Here is a 22718-nt window from a genome sequence, read left to right as displayed (position 1 = left end):
ACACAAACGGCGTCCAGGGGTGTTTGTGACACACACCCTGTCCAATGGGGTTTGTGAAACAACGGCTGTCCAATGGGTTTGTGACACACACGCTATCCAATGGTGTTTGTACGACACATGGTGTTCAATTGGCTTTGTGTCACACACACTGTTTATAGGGGTTTGTGACACACACAATGTCCAAGAGGGGTTGTGACACACAGGCTGTCCAATGCGGTTTCTGACACACATGCTCTGCAATGGGGTTTGTGACACACAGGCTGACCAATGGGGTTTTGGAGACACACGCTGTCCAATGGGGTATGTGACACACAGGCTGTCCAATGGGGTTTGTGACACACACGTTGTCCAGGGGTGTTTGTGACACACACCCTGTCCAATGGGGATTGTGACACACAGGTTATCCAATGGGGTTTGTGACACACACGCTGTCCAGTGGTATTTTGTACACACAGAGTTTCCAGGGGGATTGTGACACACACGCTGTCCAATGGGTTTTCTTACGCACACGCTGTAGAATAGGGTTTCTGACACCAATGAGGTTTGTGACACACACCCTGTCCAGGGGCGTTTGTGACACAAATGGTGTCCAGGGGTATTTGTGACACACATCCTTTACTATGGGGTTTGTGACACACGCTGTCCAATGGGGTTTGTGACATACAGAATTTCCAATGGGGTTTGTGACACACACACTGTCCAATGGGGTGTGTGACACACAGGCTGTCCAATGGCGTTTGTGACACACTCCCTGTCCAGGGGGTTTTGTGACACACACAGTTTCCACGGGGGGTTGTGGCACACACGCTGTCCAATGGGTTTTCTTACACACACGCTGTCCAATAGGGTTTCTGACACACACAGTGTTCAATGGGGTCTGTGACACACACACTGTCCGAAGGGGTTTGTGACACACAGACTGTGCAATGGGGTTTGTGACACAAAAGCTGTCCAGAGGTGTTTGTGACGCAAACACTGTGCAAGGGGGATTGTGACACACATGCTGTCCCATGGGGTTTGTGACACACACACTCTCCAATGGGGTATGTGACACACTCCCTGTCCAGGGGCGATTGTAACAGAAACGGTGTCCAGGGGTGTTTGTGAAGAACACACTGTACAGGGGTGGTTGTGAAGCATGCTGTCCAATGGGGTTTGTGACACACACCATGTCCAATGGGGTTTGTGACACTCACGCTGTCCAATGAGGTTTGTGACACACAGGCTGTCCAATCGGGTTTGCGACACACACACTGTCCAATGGGGTTTGTGACACACACAAACTCCACCGCGGTTTGTAACACACACCTTGTCCAGGGACGTATGTTACACACACACTGTCCAAAGGGGTTTGTGACACACATGCTGTCCAAGGGGGTTTTTGACACACACACTGTCCAAGGGGGTTTGTGACATAAATGCTGTTCAATGGGGTTTGTGACACACACAGAGTACAATGGTGTTTGTGCCACACACACTGTCCAACGGTGTTTGTGACACACACCCTGTCCAATGGTGTTTATGACACACACGCTGTCCAATGGGGTTTGTGACACACGCAGTGTCCAATGGGCTTTTAGACTCACACGTTGTTCAATGGGGTTTGTGACATGCACACTGTCCAGGGGTGTTTGTGACACACACCCTTTCCAATGGGGTTTGTGACACACACGCTGTCCAATGGGGTTAGTGACACACACACTCTCCAATGAGGTTTGTGACACACATGCTGTCCAGGGAGGGTTGTGACACTATCTGTCCAATGGGGTTTGTGACACACACGCCCTCCAATGGAGTTTGTGACACACACTGTCCAATGGGGTTCGTGACACACACAGTTTCCAGGGGGCTTGTGACACATGCTGTCCAATGGGGTTTGTGACACACACGCTGTCCAATGGGCTTTGTGACACACACAAAGTGCAATGGGGTTTGTGACACACACTCCGTTCAGGCGTGTTTGTGATATACACCCTGTGCAAGGGTGTTTGTGACACACACTCTGCCAGGGGTGTTTGTGACACACACCCTGTCCAATGGGGTTTCTGACACACACACTATCCAATGGGGTTTGTGACACACGTGCTGTCCAATGGGGTTTGTGGCACACGCGCTGTCCAGGGGCATTTGTGACAAAAACGGTGTCCAGGGGTGTTTGCGACACACACCCTGTCCAATGGGGTTTGTGAAACACACGTTTTCCAATGGCGTTTGTGACACACACAAAGTGCAATGGGGCTTATGACACGCACTCTGTCCAGGGGTGTTTGTGATACACACCCTGTACAGGGGCGTTTGTGACACACACGCTGTCCAGGGGTGTTTGTGAAACACACCCTGTTCAGTGGGTTTTGTGACACACACGATGTCCAATGGGGTTTGGACATAAACACTCTCCAATGGGGTTTGTGACACATACGATGTCCAGGGGTGTTTGTGACACAAACGGTGTCCAGGGGTCTTTGTGACACACTCCCTGTCCAATGGGGTTTGTGACACACACGCTGTGGAATGGGGTTTGTGACACACACGCTGTCCAGGGGCATTTGTGACACAAACGTTGTCCAGGGGTGTTTGCGAAACACACATTTTCCAGGGAGGGTTGTGACACACGCTGTCCAATGGGGTTTGTGACACACACACTCTCCAATGGAGCTTGTGACACACACGTTGTCCAGGGGCGTTTCTGACACAAATGGCGTCCAGGGGTGTATGTTACTCACACTCTGTGCAATGGGGTTTGTGATACAACGGCAGTTCAATGGCTTTGTGACACACACGCTGTCCAATGGCGTTTGTACCAAACACGGTGTCCAATGGGTTTTGTGAACACACACACTGTTTAGGGGGGTTAGTGACACACACACTGTCCAAGAGGGGTTGTGACACACACACTGTTCAATGCGGTTTGTGACACACATGCTGTGCAATGGGGTTTTGTGACACACAGGCTGTCCAATGGGGTTTGTGAGACACACGCTGTCCAATGGGGTGTGTGTCACACAGGCTGTCCAATGGCATTTGGGACTCACACCCTGTCCAGGGGTGTTTGTGACACACCCAGATTCCAGGTGGATTGTGACACACACGCTGTCCAAAGGGGTTTTTGACACACATGCAGTCCAATGGGATTTTTACACACACCCTGTCCAGGGGTGTTTGTGACACATACCCTGTCCAGGGGCATTTGTGACACACACGGTGTCCAGGGGTGTTTCTGACAGACACCTTGTGCAATGGGGTTTGTGACACACACAGTGTCCAATGGGGTTTGTCACACACACCCTGTCCAGGGGCGATTGTAACACAAACGGTGTCCAGGGGTGTTTGTGAAAAACACACTGTACAGGGGTGGTTCTGAAACACGCTGTCCAATGGGGTTTCTGACCTACACCATGTCCAATGGGGTTTGTGACATACACGCTGTCCAATGGGGTTTGTGACACACAGGCTGTCCAATCGGTTTTGCGACACACACACTGTCCAATGGGGTTTGTGACACACACTCTGTCCAGGGACGTTGCTGACACAAATGTTGTCCAGGGGTGTTTGTGACACACACCCTGTCCAATGGGGTTTGTGACACACAGGCTGTCCAATGGGGTTTGTGGCACACACAGTGTGCAATGGGGTTTGTGACACACACAAACTCCACCGCGGTTTGTAACACTCACCTTGTCCAGGGACGTTTGTTACACACACACTGTCCAAAAGGGCTTGTGACACACACGCTGTCCAATGGGGTTTGTGAACACACAGGCTGTCCAATGGGGTTTTTGACACAGAGGCTGTCCAATCGGTTTAGCGACACACACACTGTCCGAAGGGGTTTGTGACACACAAACTGTCCAATGGGGTCTGTGACACAAAAGCTGTCCAGAGGTGTTTGTGACACAAACACTGTCCAAGGGGGATTGTGACACACATGTTGTCCCATGGTGTTTGTGACACACACAATGTCCAATGGGATTTGTAAAATGCACGCTGTCCAGTGGGGTTTTTGTCACACATGCTGTCCAATGGGGTTTGTGACACATACCCTGTCCAGGGACATTTGTGACACACACGGTGTCCAGGGGTGTTTCTGACAGACACCTTGTGCAATGGGGTTTGTGACACACACAGTGTCCAATGGGGTTTGTCACACACACCCTGTCCAGGGGTGATTGTAACACAAACGGTGTCCAGGGGTGTTTGTGAAAAACACACTGTACAGGGGTGGTTCTGAAACACGCTGTCCAATGGGGTTTGTGACCTACACCATGTCCAATGGGGTTTGTGACACACACACTGTCCAATGGGGTATGTGAAACACACACTCTACAGGGGGGTTTGTGAAACACGCTGTCCCATGGTGTTTGTGACACACACACTGTCCAATGAGGTTTGTTACACACACGCTGTCCAATGGGGTTTGTGACACAAAAGTTGCCAACTGGGGTTTGTGACACAGAAACTGTCCAGGGGTTTGTGATACACACCCTGTCCAGTGGGGTTTGTCATTACACAGATTTTCCAGGGGGCGGTGTGACACACACTGTCTAATGGGGTTTGTGACACACATGATGTCTAGTGGGGTTTGTGACAGACACACTCTCCAATGGAGTTTGTGACACACACACTCTCCAATTGTCCTTGTGACAGACATCGAGTCCTGGGGCGTTTTTTACACACACGGTTTCCAGTTGTGTTTGTGACACACACCCAGTCCAATGGTGTTTATGACACTGACACTGTCCAATGGTGTTTGTGACACAGACGCTGTCCAATGGGGTTTGTGACACACACGCTCTTCAATGGGGTTTGTGACACACACACTGTCCAATGCGGTTAGTGACACACACACTGTCCAGGGGGGTTTGTGACACACACACTGTCCAGGGAGGGTTTTGACATACACTGTCCAATGGTGTTTCTGACACACACACTGTCCAGTGAGGTTTGTGAAACACACACTGTCAAATCAGGTTTGTGACTCACAAACTGTGCACGGGGAGTTGTGACACACACGCTGTCCAGGGGTTTGTGACACACAGGCTGTCCAATGGGGTTTGTGACACACACAGTGTGCAATGGGGTTTGTGACACACACAAACTCCACCGCTGTTTGTAACACACACCTTGTCCAGGGACGTTTGTTACACACACACTGTCCAAAAGAGTTTGTTACACACACGCTGTCCAATGGGGTTTGTGACACACACACTGTCCAATGGGGTATGTGAAACACACACTCTACAGGGGGGTTTGTGACACACGCTGTCCAATGGTGTTTGTGACACACACGCTGTCCAATGAGGTTTGTGACACACACATTGTCCAATGGGGTTTGTTACACACATGCTGTCTAGTGCGGTTTGTGACACACATTTTGTCCAGTTGGGTTTGTCATTACACAGATTTTCCAGGGGGTGGTGTGACACACACTGTCTGATGGGGTTTGTGACACACATGATGTCTAGTGGGGTTTGTGACACACACACTCTCCAATGTTGTTTGTGACCCACATGCTGTCTAGTGGCGTTTGTGACACACACATTCTCCAATGGAGTTTTTGACACACAAACTCTCCAATTGTCCTTGTGACAGACATCCTGTCCAGGGGCGTTTCTTACACACATGGTGTTCAGTTGTGTTTGTGACACACACCCTGTCCAATGGGGTTTGTGACACACAGGCTGTCCAATGGGGTTTGTGGCACACACAGTGTGCAATGGGGTTTGTGACACACACAAACTCCACCGCGGTTTGTAACACTCACCTTGTCTAGGGACGTTTGTTACACACACACTGTCCAAAAGGGCTTGTGACACACACGCTGTCCAATGGGGTTTGTGAACACACAGGCTGTCCAACGGGGTTTTTGAAACACAGGCTGTCCAATCGGTTTAGCGACACACACACTGTCCGAAGGGGTTTGTGACACACAAACTGTCCAATGGGGTTTGTGACACAAAAGCTGTCCAGAGGTGTTTGTGACACAAACACTGTCCAAGGGGGATTGTGACACACATGCTGTCCCATGGTGTTTGTGACACACACAATGTCCAATGGGATTTGTAAAATGCACGCTGTCCAGTGGGGTTTTTGTCACACATGCTGTCCAATGGGGTTTGTTACACATACCCTGTCCAGGGGCATTTGTGACACACACGGTGTCCAGGGGTGTTTCTGACAGACACCTTGTGCAATGGGGTTTGTGACACACACAGTGTCCAATGGGGTTTGTCACACACACCCTGTCCAGGGGCGATTGTAACACAAACGGTGTCCAGGGGTGTTTGTGAAAAACACACTGTACAGGGGTGGTTCTGAAATACACTGTCCAATGGGGTTTGTGACCTACACCATGTCCAATGGGGTTTGTGACACACACACTGTCCAATGGGGTATGTGAAACACACACTCTACAGGGGGGTTTGTGAAACACGCTGTCCCATGGTGTTTGTGACACACACACTGTCCAATGAGGTTTGTTACACACACGCTGTCCAATGGGGTTTGTGACACAAACGTTGTCAACTGGGGTTTGTGACACAGAAACTGTCCAGGGGTTTGTGATACACACCCTGTCCAGTGGGGTTTGTCATTACACAGATTTTCCAGGGGGCGGTGTGACACACACTGTCTAATGGGGTTTGTGACACACATGATGTCTAGTGGGGTTTGTGACAGACACACTCTCCAATGGAGTTTGTGACACACACACTCTCCAATTGTCCTTGTGACAGACATCGAGTCCTGGGGCGTTTTTTACACACACGGTTTCCAGTTGTGTTTGTGACACACACCCAGTCCAATGGTGTTTGTGACACAGACGCTGTCCAATGGGGCTTGTGACACACACACTCTTCAATGGGGTTTGTGACACACACACTGTCCAATGCGGTTAGTGACACACACACTGTCCAGGGGGGTTTGTGACACACACACTGTCCAGGGAGGGTTTTGACATACACTGTCCAATGGTGTTTCTGACACACACACTGTCCAGTGAGGTTTGTGAAACACACACTGTCAAATCAGGTTTGTGACTCACAAACTGTGCACGGGGAGTTGTGACACACACGCTGTCCAGGGGTTTGTGACACACAGGCTGTCCAATGGGGTTTGTGACACACACAGTGTGCAATGGGGTTTATGACACACACAAACTCCACCGCTGTTTGTAACACACACCTTGTCCAGGGACGTTTGTTACACACACACTGTCCAAAAGGGTTTGTTACACACACGCTGTCCAATGGGGTTTGTGACACACACACTGTCCAATGGGGTATGTGAAACACACACTCTACAGGGGGGTTTGTGACACACGCTGTCCAATGGTGTTTGTGACACACACGCTGTCCAATGAGGTTTGTGACACACACACTGTCCAATGGGGTTTGTTACACACATGCTGTCTAGTGCGGTTTGTGACACACACCCTGTCCAGTTGGGTTTGTCATTACACAGATTTTCCAGTGGGCGGTGTGACACACACTGTCTGATGGGGTTTGTGACACACATGATGTCTAGTGGGGTTTGTGACACACACACTCTCCAATGTTGTTTGTGACCCACATGCTGTCTAGTGGCGTTTGTGACACACACATTCTCCAATGGAGTTTTTGACACACAAACTCTCCAATTGTCCTTGTGACAGACATCCTGTCCAGGGGCGTTTCTTACACACATGGTGTTCAGTTGTGTTTGTGACACACACCCTGTCCAATGGGGTTTGTGACACACAGGCTGTCCAATGGGGTTTGTGGCACACACAGTGTGCAATGGGGTTTGTGACACACACAAACTCCACCGCGGTTTGTAACACTCACCTTGTCTAGGGACGTTTGTTACACACACACTGTCCAAAAGGGCTTGTGACACACACGCTGTCCAATGGGGTTTGTGAACACACAGGCTGTCCAACGGGGTTTTTGAAACACAGGCTGTCCAATCGGTTTAGCGACACACACACTGTCCGAAGGGGTTTGTGACACACAAACTGTCCAATGGGGTTTGTGACACAAAAGCTGTCCAGAGGTGTTTGTGACACAAACACTGTCCAAGGGGGATTGTGACACACATGCTGTCCCATGGTGTTTGTGACACACACAATGTCCAATGGGATTTGTAACATGCACGCTGTCCAGTGGGGTTTTTGTCACACATGCTGTCCAATGGGGTTTGTTACACATACCCTGTCCAGGGGCATTTGTGACACACACGGTGTCCAGGGGTGTTTCTGACAGACACCTTGTGCAATGGGGTTTGTGACACACACAGTGTCCAATGGGGTTTGTCACACACACCCTGTCCAGGGGCGATTGTAACACAAACGGTGTCCAGGGGTGTTTGTGAAAAACACACTGTACAGGGGTGGTTCTGAAACACGCTGTCCAATGGGGTTTGTGACCTACACCATGTCCAATGGGGTTTGTGACACACACACTGTCCAATGGGGTATGTGAAACACACACTCTACAGGGGGGTTTGTGAAACACGCTGTCCCATGGTGTTTGTGACACACACACTGTCCAATGAGGTTTGTTACACACACGCTGTCCAATGGGGTTTGTGACACAAACGTTGTCAACTGGGGTTTGTGACACAGAAACTGTCCAGGGGTTTGTGATACACACCCTGTCCAGTGGGGTTTGTCATTACACAGATTTTCCAGGGGGCGGTGTGACACACACTGTCTAATGGGGTTTGTGACACACATGATGTCTAGTGGGGTTTGTGACAGACACACTCTCCAATGGAGTTTGTGACACACACACTCTCCAATTGTCCTTGTGACAGACATCGAGTCCTGGGGCGTTTTTTACACACACGGTTTCCAGTTGTGTTTGTGACACACACCCAGTCCAATGGTGTTTGTGACACAGACGCTGTCCAATGGGGTTTGTGACACACACGCTCTTCAATGGGGTTTGTGACACACACACTGTCCAATGCGGTTAGTGACACACACACTGTCCAGGGGGGTTTGTGACACACACACTGTCCAGGGAGGGTTTTGACATACACTGTCCAATGGTGTTTCTGACACACACACTGTCCAGTGAGGTTTGTGAAACACACACTGTCAAATCAGGTTTGTGACTCACAAACTGTGCACGGGGAGTTGTGACACACACGCTGTCCAGGGGTTTGTGACACACAGGCTGTCCAATGGGGTTTGTGACACACACAGTGTGCAATGGGGTTTGTGACACACACAAACTCCACCGCTGTTTGTAACACACACCTTGTCCAGGGACGTTTGTTACACACACACTGTCCAAAAGGGTTTGTTACACACACGCTGTCCAATGGGGTTTGTGACACACACACTGTCCAATGGGGTATGTGAAACACACACTCTACAGGGGGGTTTGTGACACACGCTGTCCAATGGTGTTTGTGACACACACGCTGTCCAATGAGGTTTGTGACACACACACTGTCCAATGGGGTTTGTTACACACATGCTGTCTAGTGCGGTTTGTGACACACACCCTGTCCAGTTGGGTTTGTCATTACACAGATTTTCCAGGGGGCGGTGTGACACACACTGTCTGATGGGGTTTGTGACACACATGATGTCTAGTGGGGTTTGTGACACACACACTCTCCAATGGAGTTTGTGACACACACACTCTCCAATTGTCCTTGTGACAGACATCGAGTCCTGGGGCGTTTTTTACACACACGGTTTCCAGTTGTGTTTGTGACACACACCCAGTCCAATGGTGTTTGTGACACAGACGCTGTCCAATGGGGTTTGTGACACACACGCTCTTCAATGGGGTTTGTGACACACACACTGTCCAATGCGGTTAGTGACACACACACTGTCCAGGGGGGTTTGTGACACACACACTGTCCAGGGAGGGTTTTGACATACACTGTCCAATGGTGTTTCTGACACACACACTGTCCAGTGAGGTTTGTGAAACACACACTGTCAAATCAGGTTTGTGACTCACAAACTGTGCACGGGGAGTTGTGACACACACGCTGTCCAGGGGTTTGTGACACACAGGCTGTCCAATGGGGTTTGTGACACACACAGTGTGCAATGGGGTTTGTGACACACACAAACTCCACCGCTGTTTGTAACACACACCTTGTCCAGGGACGTTTGTTACACACACACTGTCCAAAAGGGTTTGTTACACACACGCTGTCCAATGGGGTTTGTGACACACACACTGTCCAATGGGGTATGTGAAACACACACTCTACAGGGGGGTTTGTGACACACGCTGTCCAATGGTGTTTGTGACACACACGCTGTCCAATGAGGTTTGTGACACACACATTGTCCAATGGGGTTTGTTACACACATGTTGTCTAGTGCGGTTTGTGACACACACCCTGTCCAGTTGGGTTTGTCATTACACAGATTTTCCAGGGGGCGGTGTGACACACACTGTCTGATGGGGTTTGTGACACACATGATGTCTAGTGGGGTTTGTGACACACACACTCTCCAATGTTGTTTGTGACCCACATGCTGTCTAGTGGCATTTGTGACACACACATTCTCCAATGGAGTTTTTGACACACAAACTCTCCAATTGTCCTTGTGACAGACATCCTGTCCAGGGGCGTTTCTTACACACATGGTGTCCAGTTGTGTTTGTGACACACACCTAGTCCAATGGGGTTTGTGAGACAGACGCTGTCCAATGGGGTTTGTGACACACACGCTCTTCAATGGGGTTTGTGACACGCACACTGTCCAGGGAGGGTTTTGACATACACTGCCCAATGGTGTTTCTGACACACACGCTGTCCAGTGGGGTTTGTGACACACACACTGTAAAATCAGGTTTGTGACTCACAAACTGTCCACGGGGAGTTGTGACACACACGCTGTCCAGGGCTTTGTGACACACACCCTGTACAATGGGGTTTGTGACACACACGCTGTCCAATGGGGTTTGTGAAACACAGGCTGTCCAATGGGGTTTGTGACATACACCCTGTCCAATGGGGTTTGTGAAACACACGCTGTCCAATGGGGTTTGTCACACACACCCTGTCCAGGGGCGTTTGTGACACACACGGTGTCCAGGGGTGTTTGTGAAAAACACACTGTACAGGGGTGGTTCTGAAACACGCTGTCCAATGGGATTTGTGACCTACACCATGTCCAATGGGGTTGTGACACACGCTGTCCAATGGGGTTTGTCACACACACACTGTCCAATGGGGTATGTGAAACACACACTCTACAGGGGGGTTTGTGACACACGCTGTCCCATGGTGTTTGTGACACACACACTGTCCAATGAGGTTTGTTACACACACACTGTCCAATGGGGTTTGTGACACAAACGCTGTCAACTGGGGTTTGTGACACAGAAACTGTCCAGGGGTTTGTGATACACACCCTGTCCAGTGGGGTTTGTCATTACACAGATTTTCCAGGGGGCGGTGTGACACACACTGTCTAATGGGGTTTGTGACACACATGATGTCTAGTGGGGTTTGTGACACACACACTCTCCAATGGAGTTTGTGACACACACACTCTCCAATTGTCCTTGTGACAGACATCGAGTCCTGGGGCGTTTTTTACACACAAGGTTTCCAGTTGTGTTTGTGACACACACCCAGTCCAATGGTGTTTATGACACAGACACTGTCCAATGGGGTTTGTGACACACACGCTCTTCAATGGGGTTTGTGACACACACACTGTCCAATGCGGTTAGTGACACACACACTGTCCAGGGGGGTTTGTGACACACACACTGTCAAATCAGGTTTGTGACTCACAAACTGTGCACGGGGAGTTGTGACACACACGCTGTCCAGGGGTTTGTGACACACAGGCTGTCCAATGGGGTTTGTGACACACACAGTGTGCAATGGGGTTTGTGACACACACAAACTCCACTGCTGTTTGTAATACACACCTTTTCCGGGGACATTTGTTACACACACACTGTCCAAAAGGGTTTGTTACACACACGCTGTCCAATGGGGTTTGTGACACACACACTGTCCAATGGGGTATGTGAAACACACACTCTACAGGGGGGTTTGTGACACACGCTGTCCAACGGTGTTTGTGACACACACGCTGTCCAATGAGGTTTGTGACACACACACTGTCCAATGGGGTTTGTTACACACACGCTGTCTAATGGGGTTTGTGACACACACATTGTCCAATGGGGTTTGTTACACACATGCTGTCTAGTGCGGTTTGTGACACACATTTTGTCCAGTTGGGTTTGTCATTACACAGATTTTCCAGGAGGCGGTGTGACACACACTGTCTAATGGGGTTTGCGACACACATGATGTCTAGTGGGGTTTGTGACACACACAGTCTCCAATGTTGTTTGTGACCCACATGCTGTCTAGTGGCGTTTGTGGCACATACATTCTCCAATGGAGTTTTTGACACACACACTCTCCAATTGTCCTTGTGACAGACATACTGTCCAGGGGCATTTCTCACACACATGGTGTCCAGTTGTGTTTGTGACACACACCTAGTCCAATGGGGTTTGTGAGACAGACGCTGTCCAATGGGGTTTGTGACACACACGCTCTTCAATGGGGTTTGTGACACACACACTGTCCAGGGAGGGTTTTGACATACACTGCCCAATGGTGTTTCTGACACACACGCTGTCCAGTGGGGTTTGTGACACACACACTGTAAAATCAGGTTTGTGACTCACAAACTGTCCACGGAGAGTTGTGACACACACGCTGTCCAGGGCTTTGTGACACACACCCTGTACAATGGGGTTTGTGACACACACGCTGTCCAATGGGGTTTGTGAAACACAGGCTGTCCAATGGGGTTTGTGACATACACCCTGTCCAATGGGGTTTGTGAAACACACGCTGTCCAATGGGGTTTGTCACACACACCCTGTCCAGGGGCGTTTGTGACACACACGGTGTCCAGGGGTGTTTGTGACACACACGATGCCCAATGCGGTTTTTGTCACACATCCTGTCCAGAAACGTTTGTGACACAAACAGTGTCCAGTGGTCTTTGTGACACACACCCTGTCCATGGGGTTTGTGACACACACACTGTCCAATGGAGTTTGTTACAGAGGAACTTTCCAGGGGCTTTTGTGACATAAACGGTGTCCAGGGGTGTTTGTGACACACACTGTCCAATGGGGTTTGTGACAAACACTCTGTTCAATGGTGTTTGTGACACACACACTGCTCATGGGGGTTTGTGACACATATGCTGTCCAATGGGGTTGGTGACACACACGCTGTGCAATGGGTTTGTGACACACAGGCTGTCCAGGAGCGTTTGTAGACACACACGGTGTCCAGGGGTGTTTGTGACACACACACTGTCCATAGGGTGTTTGTGACACTAACGCGGTCCAATGAGCTTTGTGAAACACACACTGTCCAATGGGGTTTGTGACAAACATGCTGTCCAGGGGGGTTTTTTAAACACACTGTCCAATGGGGTTTGTGACACACGGGCTGTCCAATGAGGTTTGTGACAGACACGCTGTCCAGGGCCGTTTGTGACACAAACGGTGTCCAGGGGTGTTTGTGAAAAACACTCTGTCCAATGAGGTTTGTGACACACACACTGTCCAATGGGGTTTGTGACACACACGCTCTCCAGGGCTGTTTTAGACACACATAGATTCCAGTGGGGGTTGTGACAAACGCATTCCAATGGGGATTGTGACACACGCTGTCCAATGGTGTTTGTACCACACACAGTGTCCAATGGGCTTTGTGATACACACACTGTCCGGGGGGGGCTGTGACACACAGGCTGTCCAATGCGGTTTGTGACACACATGCTGTCCAAAGGGGTTTGTGACACACACACAGTCCAATGGGGTTTGTGACACACACGCTGTCCAATGGGGTTTGTGACACACACACTCTGCAATGGAGTTTGTGACACACACGCTGTCCAGGGGCATTTGTGACACACACGCTGTCCAGGGGTGTTTGTGACACACACCCTGTCCAATGGGGTTTGTGAAACAACGGCTGTCCAATGGGTTTGTGACACACATGCTATCCAATGGCGTTTGTACGACACACGGTGTTCAATTGGCTTTGTGACACACACACTGTTTATAGGGGTTTGTGACACACACACTGTCCAAGAGGGGTTGTGACACACAGGCTGTCCAATGCGGTTTCTAACACACACTCTCTGCAATGGGGTTTGAGACACACAGGCTGTCCAATGGGGTTTGTGACACACAGATTATCCAATGGGGTTTGTGACACTCACGCTGTCCAGTGGTATTTTGTACACACACAGTTTCCAGAGGGATTGTGATACACGCAGTCCAATGGGGTTTGTGACACACACACTGTCCAATGGGGTTTGTGACACACACAATTTGCAATGTGGTTTGTGAACACGCATTCTGTCCAGGGGTGTTTGTGACACACACCCTGTCCAATGGTGTTTATGACACACACGCTGTCCAATGGGGTTTGTGACACACGCAGTGTCCAATGGGCTTTTAGACTCACACGTTGTTCAATGGGGTTTGTGACATGCACACTGTCCAGGGGTGTTTGTGACACACACCCTTTCCAATGGGGTTTGTGACACACACGCTGTCCAATGGGGTTAGTGACACACACACTCTCCAATGAGGTTTGTGACACACATGCTGTCCAGGGAGGGTTGTGACACTATCTGTCCAATGGGGTTTGTGACACACACGCTCTCCAATGGAGTTTGTGACACACACTGTCCAATGGGGTTCGTGACACACACAGTTTCCAGGGGGCTTGTGACACATGCTGTCCAATGGGGTTTGTGACACACACGCTGTCCAATGGGCTTTGTGACACACACAAAGTGCAATGGGGTTTGTGACACACACTCCGTTCAGGCGTGTTTGTGATATACACCCTGTGCAAGGGTGTTTGTGACACACACTCTGCCAGAGGTGTTTGTGACACATACCCTGTCCAATGGGGTTTCTGACACACACACTATCCAATGGGGTTTGTGACACACGTGCTGTCCAATGGGGTTTGTGGCACACGCGCTGTCCAGGGGCATTTGTGACAAAAACGGTGTCCAGGGGTGTTTGCGACACACACCCTGTCCAATGGGGTTTGTGAAACACACGTTTTCCAATGGCGTTTGTGACACACACAAAGTGCAATGGGGCTTATGACACGCACTCTGTCCAGGGGTGTTTGTGATACACACCCTGTACAGGGGCTTTTGTGACACACACGCTGTCCAGGGGTGTTTGTGAAACACACCCTGTTCAATGGGTTTTGTGACACACACGATGTCCAATGGGGTTTGGACATAAACACTCTCCAATGGGGTTTGTGACACATACGATGTCCAGGGGTGTTTGTGACACAAACGGTGTCCAGGGGTCTTTGTGACACACTCCCTGTCCAATGGGGTTTGTGACACACACGCTGTGGAACGGGGTTTGTGACACACACGCTGTCCAGGGGCATTTGTGACACAAACGTTGTCCAGGGGTGTTTGCGAAACACACATTTTCCAGGGAGGGTTGTGACACACGCTGTCCAATGGTGTTTGTACCACACACAGTGTCCAATGGGCTTTGTGATACACACACTGTCCGGGGGGGGCTGTGACACACAGGCTGTCCAATGCGGTTTGTGACACACATGCTGTCCAAAGGGGTTTGTGACACACACACAGTCCAATGGGGTTTGTGACACACACGCTGTCCAATGGGGTTTGTGACACACACACTCTGCAATGGAGTTTGTGACACACACGCTGTCCAGGGGCATTTGTGACACACACGCTGTCCAGGGGTGTTTGTGACACACACCCTGTCCAATGGGGTTTGTGAAACAACGGCTGTCCAATGGGTTTGTGACACACATGCTATCCAATGGCGTTTGTACGACACACGGTGTTCAATTGGCTTTGTGACACACACACTGTTTATAGGGGTTTGTGACACACACACTGTCCAAGAGGGGTTGTGACACACAGGTTGTCCAATGCGGTTTCTAACACACACTCTCTGCAATGGGGTTTGTGACACACAGGCTGTCCAATGGGGTTTGTGACACACAGATTATCCAATGGGGTTTGTGACACTCACGCTGTCCAGTGGTATTTTGTACACACACAGTTTCCAGAGGGATTGTGATACACGCTGTCCAATGGGGTTTGTGACACACACACTGTCCAATGGGGTTTGTGACACACACACTGTCCAGGGGTGTTTGTGACACAAATGGTGTCCAGGGGTGTTTGTGACACACACCCTTTACTATGGGGTTTGTGACACACACGCTGTCAAATGGGGTTTGTGACATACAGTATCTCCAATCGGGTTTGTGACACACACGCTGTGCAATAGAGTTTATGACCCACACACTCTCCAATGGGGTTTGTGACACAAACCCTGTCCAGGGGTGTTTGTGACACACACAGTTTCCACGGGGGGTTGTGACACACACGCTGTCCAATGGGTTTTCTTACACACACGCTGTCCAATAGGGTTTCTGACACACACAGTGTTCAATGGGGTTTGCGACACACACACTGTCCGAAGGGGTTTGTGACACACAGACTGTGCAATGGAGTTTGTGACACAAAAGCTGTCCAGAGGTGTTTGTGACACAAACACAGTCCAATGGGGTTTGTGACACACATGCAGTCCAATGAGGTTTGTGACACACAGGCTGTCCAATCGGGTTTGCGACACACACACTGTCCAATGGGCTTTGTGACACACACCCTGTCCAGGGACCTTACTGACACAAATGTTGTCCACGGGTGTTTGTGACACACACCCTGTCCAACGGGGTTTGTGACACACGGGCTGTCCAATGAGGTTTGTGACAGACACGCTGTCCAGGGCCGTTTGTGACACAAACGGTGTCAAGGGGTGTTTGTTAAAAACACTCTGTCCAATGAGGTCTGTGACACACACACTTTCCAATGGGGTTTGTGACAGACACGCTGTCCAATGGGGTTTGTGACACGCCCTGTCCAGGGGCGTTTGTGACACAAACGGTGTCCAGGCCATTTGTGACACAAAACCCTTCCAATGGAGCTTGTGACACACACGCTGTCCAGGGCTGTTTTAGACACACATAGATTCCAGTGGGGGTTGTGACAAATGCATTCCAATGGGGTTTGTGACACACACGCTGTCCAATGGTGTTTGTACCACACACAGTGTCCAATGGGCTTTGTGATACACACACTGTCCGGGGCGGGCTGTGACACACAGGCTGTCCAATGCGGTTTGTGACACACATGCTGTCCAAAGGGGTTTGTACCAAACACGGTGTCCAATGGGTTTTGTGACACACACACTGTTTAGGGGGGTTAGTGACACACACACTGTCCAAGAGGGGTTGTGACACACAGGCTGTCCAATGCGGTTTGTGAACACACATGCTGTGCAATGGGGTTTGTGACACACAGGCTGTCCAATGGGGTTTGTGACACACACGCTGTCCAATGGGGTTTGTGACACACAGGCTGTCCAATGGAGTTTGTGACACGCACCCTGTCCAGGGGTGTTTATGACACACCCAGTTTCCAGGTGGATTGTGACACATACGCTATCCAAAGGGGTTTGTGACACACATGCAGTCCAATGGGATTTTTACACACACCCTGTCCAGGGGGGTTTGTGACATGCACGGTTTCCAGGGCGATTGTGACACACGCTGTCCAATTGGGTTTGTGACACACACGCTGTGCAATGGGATTTCTTACACACTCTCTGTCTAATGGGAATTGTGACACAGATAGTGTTCAATGGGGTTGTGACATACACACTGTCCAATGTGGTTTGTGACACACACCCTGTGCAAGGGGGTTTGTGACACACACAATGTCCAACAGGGTTTGTGACATGCACGCTGTCCAATGGGGTTTATGTCACACACACTGTCCAATGGCGGTTGTGACACACACCCTGTCCAGGAGCGTTTGTGACACAAACGGTGTCCAGGGGTGTTTGTGAAAAACACTCTGTCCAATGAGGTTTGTGACACACACCCTGTCCAATGGGGTTTGTGAAACAACGGCTGTCCGATGGGTTTGTGACACACACGCTGTGCAATGGGATTTCTTACACACTCTCTGTCTAATGGGAATTGTGACACAGATAGTGTTCAATGGGGTTGTGACATACACACTGTCCAATGTGGTTTGTGACACACACCCTGTGCAAGGGGGTTTGTGACACACACAATGTCCAACAGGGTTTGTGACATGCACGCTGTCCAATGGGGTTTATGTCACACACACTGTCCAATGGCGGTTGTGACACACACCCTGTCCAGGAGCGTTTGTGACACAAACGGTGTCCAGGGGTGTTTGTGAAAAACACTCTGTCCAATGAGGTTTGTGACACACACCCTGTCCAATGGGGTTTGTGAAACAACGGCTGTCCGATGGGTTTGTGACACACACGCTATGCAATGGCGTTTGTACGACACACGGTGTTCAATTAGCTTTGTGACACACACACTGTTTATAGGGGTTTGTGAACACAGACACTGTCCAAGAGGGGTTGTGACACACAGGCTGTCCAATGCGGTTTCTGACACACACGCTCTGCAATGGGGTTTGTGACACACACGCTGTCCAGGGGTGTTTGTGACACACACCCCGTCCAATGGGGATTGTGACACACAGGTTACCCAATGGGGTTTGTGACACACACACTGTCCAGTGGTATTTTGTACACACACAGTTTCCAGGGGGATTGTGACACACGCTGTCCAATGGGGTTTGTGACACACACACTGTCCAATGCGGTTTGTGACACACACACTGTCCAGGGGCTTTTGTGACACAAATGGTGTCCAGGGCCGTTTGTGACACACACCCTTTACTATGGGGTTTGTGACACACACCCTGTCCAATGGGGTTTGTGACATACAGAATCTCCAATGGGGTTTGTGACACACACGCTGTGCAATACAGTTTGTGACACACACACTCTCCAATGGGGTTTGTGACACAAACCCTGTCCAGGGGTGTTTGTGACACACACAGATTCCACGGGGGGTTGTGACACACACGCTGTCCAATGGGTTTTCTTACACACACGCTGTCCAATAGGGTTTCTGACACACACAGTGTTCAATGGGTTTGTGACACACACACTGTCCGAAGGGGTTTGTGACACACAGATTGTGCAATGGGGTTTGTGACACAAAAGCTGTCCAGAGGTGTTTGTGACACAAACACAGTCCAATGGGGTTTGTGACACATATGCTGTCCCATGGGGTATGTGACACACACACTCTTCAATGGGGTATGTGACACACTCCCTGTCCAGGGGCGATTGTAATAGAAAGGGTGTCCAGGGGTGTTTGTGAAAAACACACTGTACAGGGGTGGTTGTGAAACACGCTGTCCAATGGGGTTTGTGACACACACCATGTTCAATGGGGTTTGTGACATACACGCTTTCCAATGAAGTTTGTGACACACAGGCTGTCCAATTGGGTTTGCGACACACACACTGTCCAATGGGCTTTGTGACACACACCCTGTCCGGGGACGTTACTGACACAAATGTTGTCCACGGGTGTTTGTGACACACACCCTGTCCAATGGGGTTTGTGACACACAGGCTGTCCATTGGGGTTTGTTACACACACAATGTGCAATGGGATTTGTGACACACACAAACTCCACCGCGGTTTGTAACACACACCTTGTCCAGGGATGTTTGTTACACACACACTGTCCAAAGGGGTTTGTGACACACACGCTATCCAAGGGGGTTTTTGACACACACACTGTCCAAGGGGGTTTGTGACATAAATGCTGTCCAATGGGATCTGTGACACACAAAATTTGCAATGGGGTTTGTGAACACGCATTCTGTCCAGGGGTGTTTGTGACACACACCCTGTCCAATGGTGTTTATGACACACACGCTGTCCAATGGGGTTTGTGACACACGCAGTGTCCAATGGGCTTTGTGACTCACATGCTGTTCAATGGGGTTTGTGACATGCACACTGTCCAATGGGGTTTGTGACACACACGCTATCCAAAGGGGTTTGTGACAGACATGCTCTCCAATGGGGTTTGTGACACACACCCTGTCTAAGGGTGTTTGTGACACGCACACTGTCCAGGGGGGTTTGTGACACACACTGTCCAATAGGGTTCGTGACACACACCCTGTCCAAAGGGGTTTGTGACACACGCTGTCCAGGGATATTTTGGACACACACAGTTTCCAGGGGGGCTTGTGACACATGCTGTCCAATGGGGTTTGTGACACACACGCTGTCTAATGGGGTTTGTGACACACACGCTGTCCAATGGGCTTTGTGACACACGCAAAGTGCAATGGGGCTTATGACACGCACTCTGTCCAGGGGTGTTTGTGATATACACCCTGTACAGGGGCGTTTGTGACACACACGCTGTCCAGGGGTGTTTGTGAAACATACCCTGTCCAATGGGGTTGGTGACACACACAATGTCCAATGGGGTTTGTGACATACACACTCTCCAATGGGGTATATGACACACACGCTGTCCAGGGGCGTTTGTGACACAAATGTTGTCCAGGGATCTTTGTGACACACACGCTGTCCAATGGGGTTTGTGACACACACACTCTCCAATGGGGTTTGTGACACACACCCATACCAGGGCCTTTTGTGACACAAAAGGTGTCCAGGTGTGTTTGTGACACACACCCTGTCCAATGGGGTTTGTGACAAACACACTGTGCAATGGGGTTTGTGACACACACGCTGTCCAGGGGCGTTTGTGACACACACGTTGTCCAGGGGTGTTTGTGACACACACATTTTCCATGGGGGGTTGTGACACACGCTGTCCAATGGGGTTTGTGACACACACACTCTCCAATGGAGCTTGTGACACACACGCTGTCCAGGGGTGTTTCTGACACAAACGGCGTCCAGGGTTGTATGTTACACACGCCCTGTGCAATGGGGTTTGTGATACAACGGTGTTTCAATGGCTTTGTGACACACACGCTGTCCAATGGCGTTTGTACCAAACACGGTGTCCAATGGGTTTTGTGAACACACACACTGTTTAGGGGGGTTAGTGACACACACACTGTCCAAGAGGGGTTGTGACACACAGGCTGTCCAATGCGGTTTCTGACACACATGCTGTGCAATGGGGTTTGTGACACACAGGCTGACCAATGGAGTTTGTGAGACACACGCTGTCCAATGGGGTGTTTGTGACACACCCAGTTTCCAGGTGGATTGTGACACACACGCTGTCCAAAGGGGTTTTTGACACACAGGCTATCCAATCGGGTTTGTGACACATGCACTGTCAAATAGGGTTTGTGACACACATCCTGTCCAGAAACGTTTGTGAAACAAACGGTGTCCAGGGGTGTTTTTGACATACACCCTGTCCAATGGGGTTTGTGAAAAACACGCTCTCCAACGGCGTTTGTGACACACACAAAGTGCAATGGGGTTTATGACACGCACTCTGTCCAGGGGTGTTTGTGATATACACCCTGTAAGGGGGCGTTTGTGACACACACACTGTCCAGGGGTGTTTTGACACACACCCTGTCCAATGCAGTTTGTGACACAGACGCTGTCCCATGGGGTTTGAGACACACACGATGTACAGGGGCGTCTGTAACACAAATGGTGTCCAGGGCCGTTTGTGACACACACACTTTCCAATGGGGTTTGTGACACACACGCTGTCCAGGGGAGTTTTTCACACAAAAGTTGTCCAGGGGTCTTTGTGACACATACCCTGATCAATGGGGTTTGTGTCAAACACGCTGTCCAATGGGTTTGTGACAGACACGCTGTCCAGGGGCGTTTGTGACACACAACCTGTCTAGGGGCGTTTCTGACACAAACGGTGTTCAGGGGTGTTTGTGACACACAACCTGTCCAATGGGGTTTGTGTCACACACACTGCCCAACGGGGTTTGTGACACACAGGCTGTCCACTGGGGTTTGTGACACACACAATGTCAATGGGGTTGTGACATACAGACTCTCCTATGGGGTTTGTGACACACACGCTTTCCAGGGGCATTTGTGACACAAACGGTGTCCTGGGGTGTTTGTGACACACACACTGTCTAATGGGGTTTGTGACACACACACTCTATAGTGGGGTTTGTGACACACGCTCAGTCCACGGGTGTTTATGACACAAAAGATGTCCAGGGGTGTTTGTGACACACAACCTGTACAATGTGGTCTGTGACACAAACACTGTCCATTGGTTTTTCTGATACACACGCTGTCCAGGGGGGTTTGTGACACGCAAGTTGTCCAAAGGCGTTTGTGACACACACAAAGTGCAATGGGGTTTATGACACACACTCAGTCCAGGGGTGTTTGTGATACACACCCTGTACAGGGGCGTTTGTGACACACACGTTGTCCAGGGGTATTTTGTATACACACAGTTTCCAGGGGGTTTGTGACACACACGCTGTCCAACGGGGTTTGTACCAAACACGGTGTCCAATGGGTTTTGTGACACACACACTGTTTAGGGGGGTTAGTGACACACACACTGTCCAAGAGGGGTTGTGACACACAGGCTGTCCAATGCGGTTTGTGAACACACATGCTGTGCAATGGGGTTTGTGACACACAGGCTGTCCAATGGGGTTTGTGAGACACAGGCTGTCCAATGGAGTTTGTGACACGCACCCTGTCCAGGGGTGTTTATGACACACCCAGTTTCCAGGTGGATTGTGACACATACGCTATTCAAAGGGGTT

Source organism: Nesoenas mayeri (assembly GCF_963082525.1).
Source record: "Nesoenas mayeri genome assembly, chromosome: 29".
NCBI lineage: Eukaryota > Metazoa > Chordata > Aves > Columbiformes > Columbidae > Nesoenas > Nesoenas mayeri.
Note: the sequence above shows the minus strand (reverse complement) of the source record.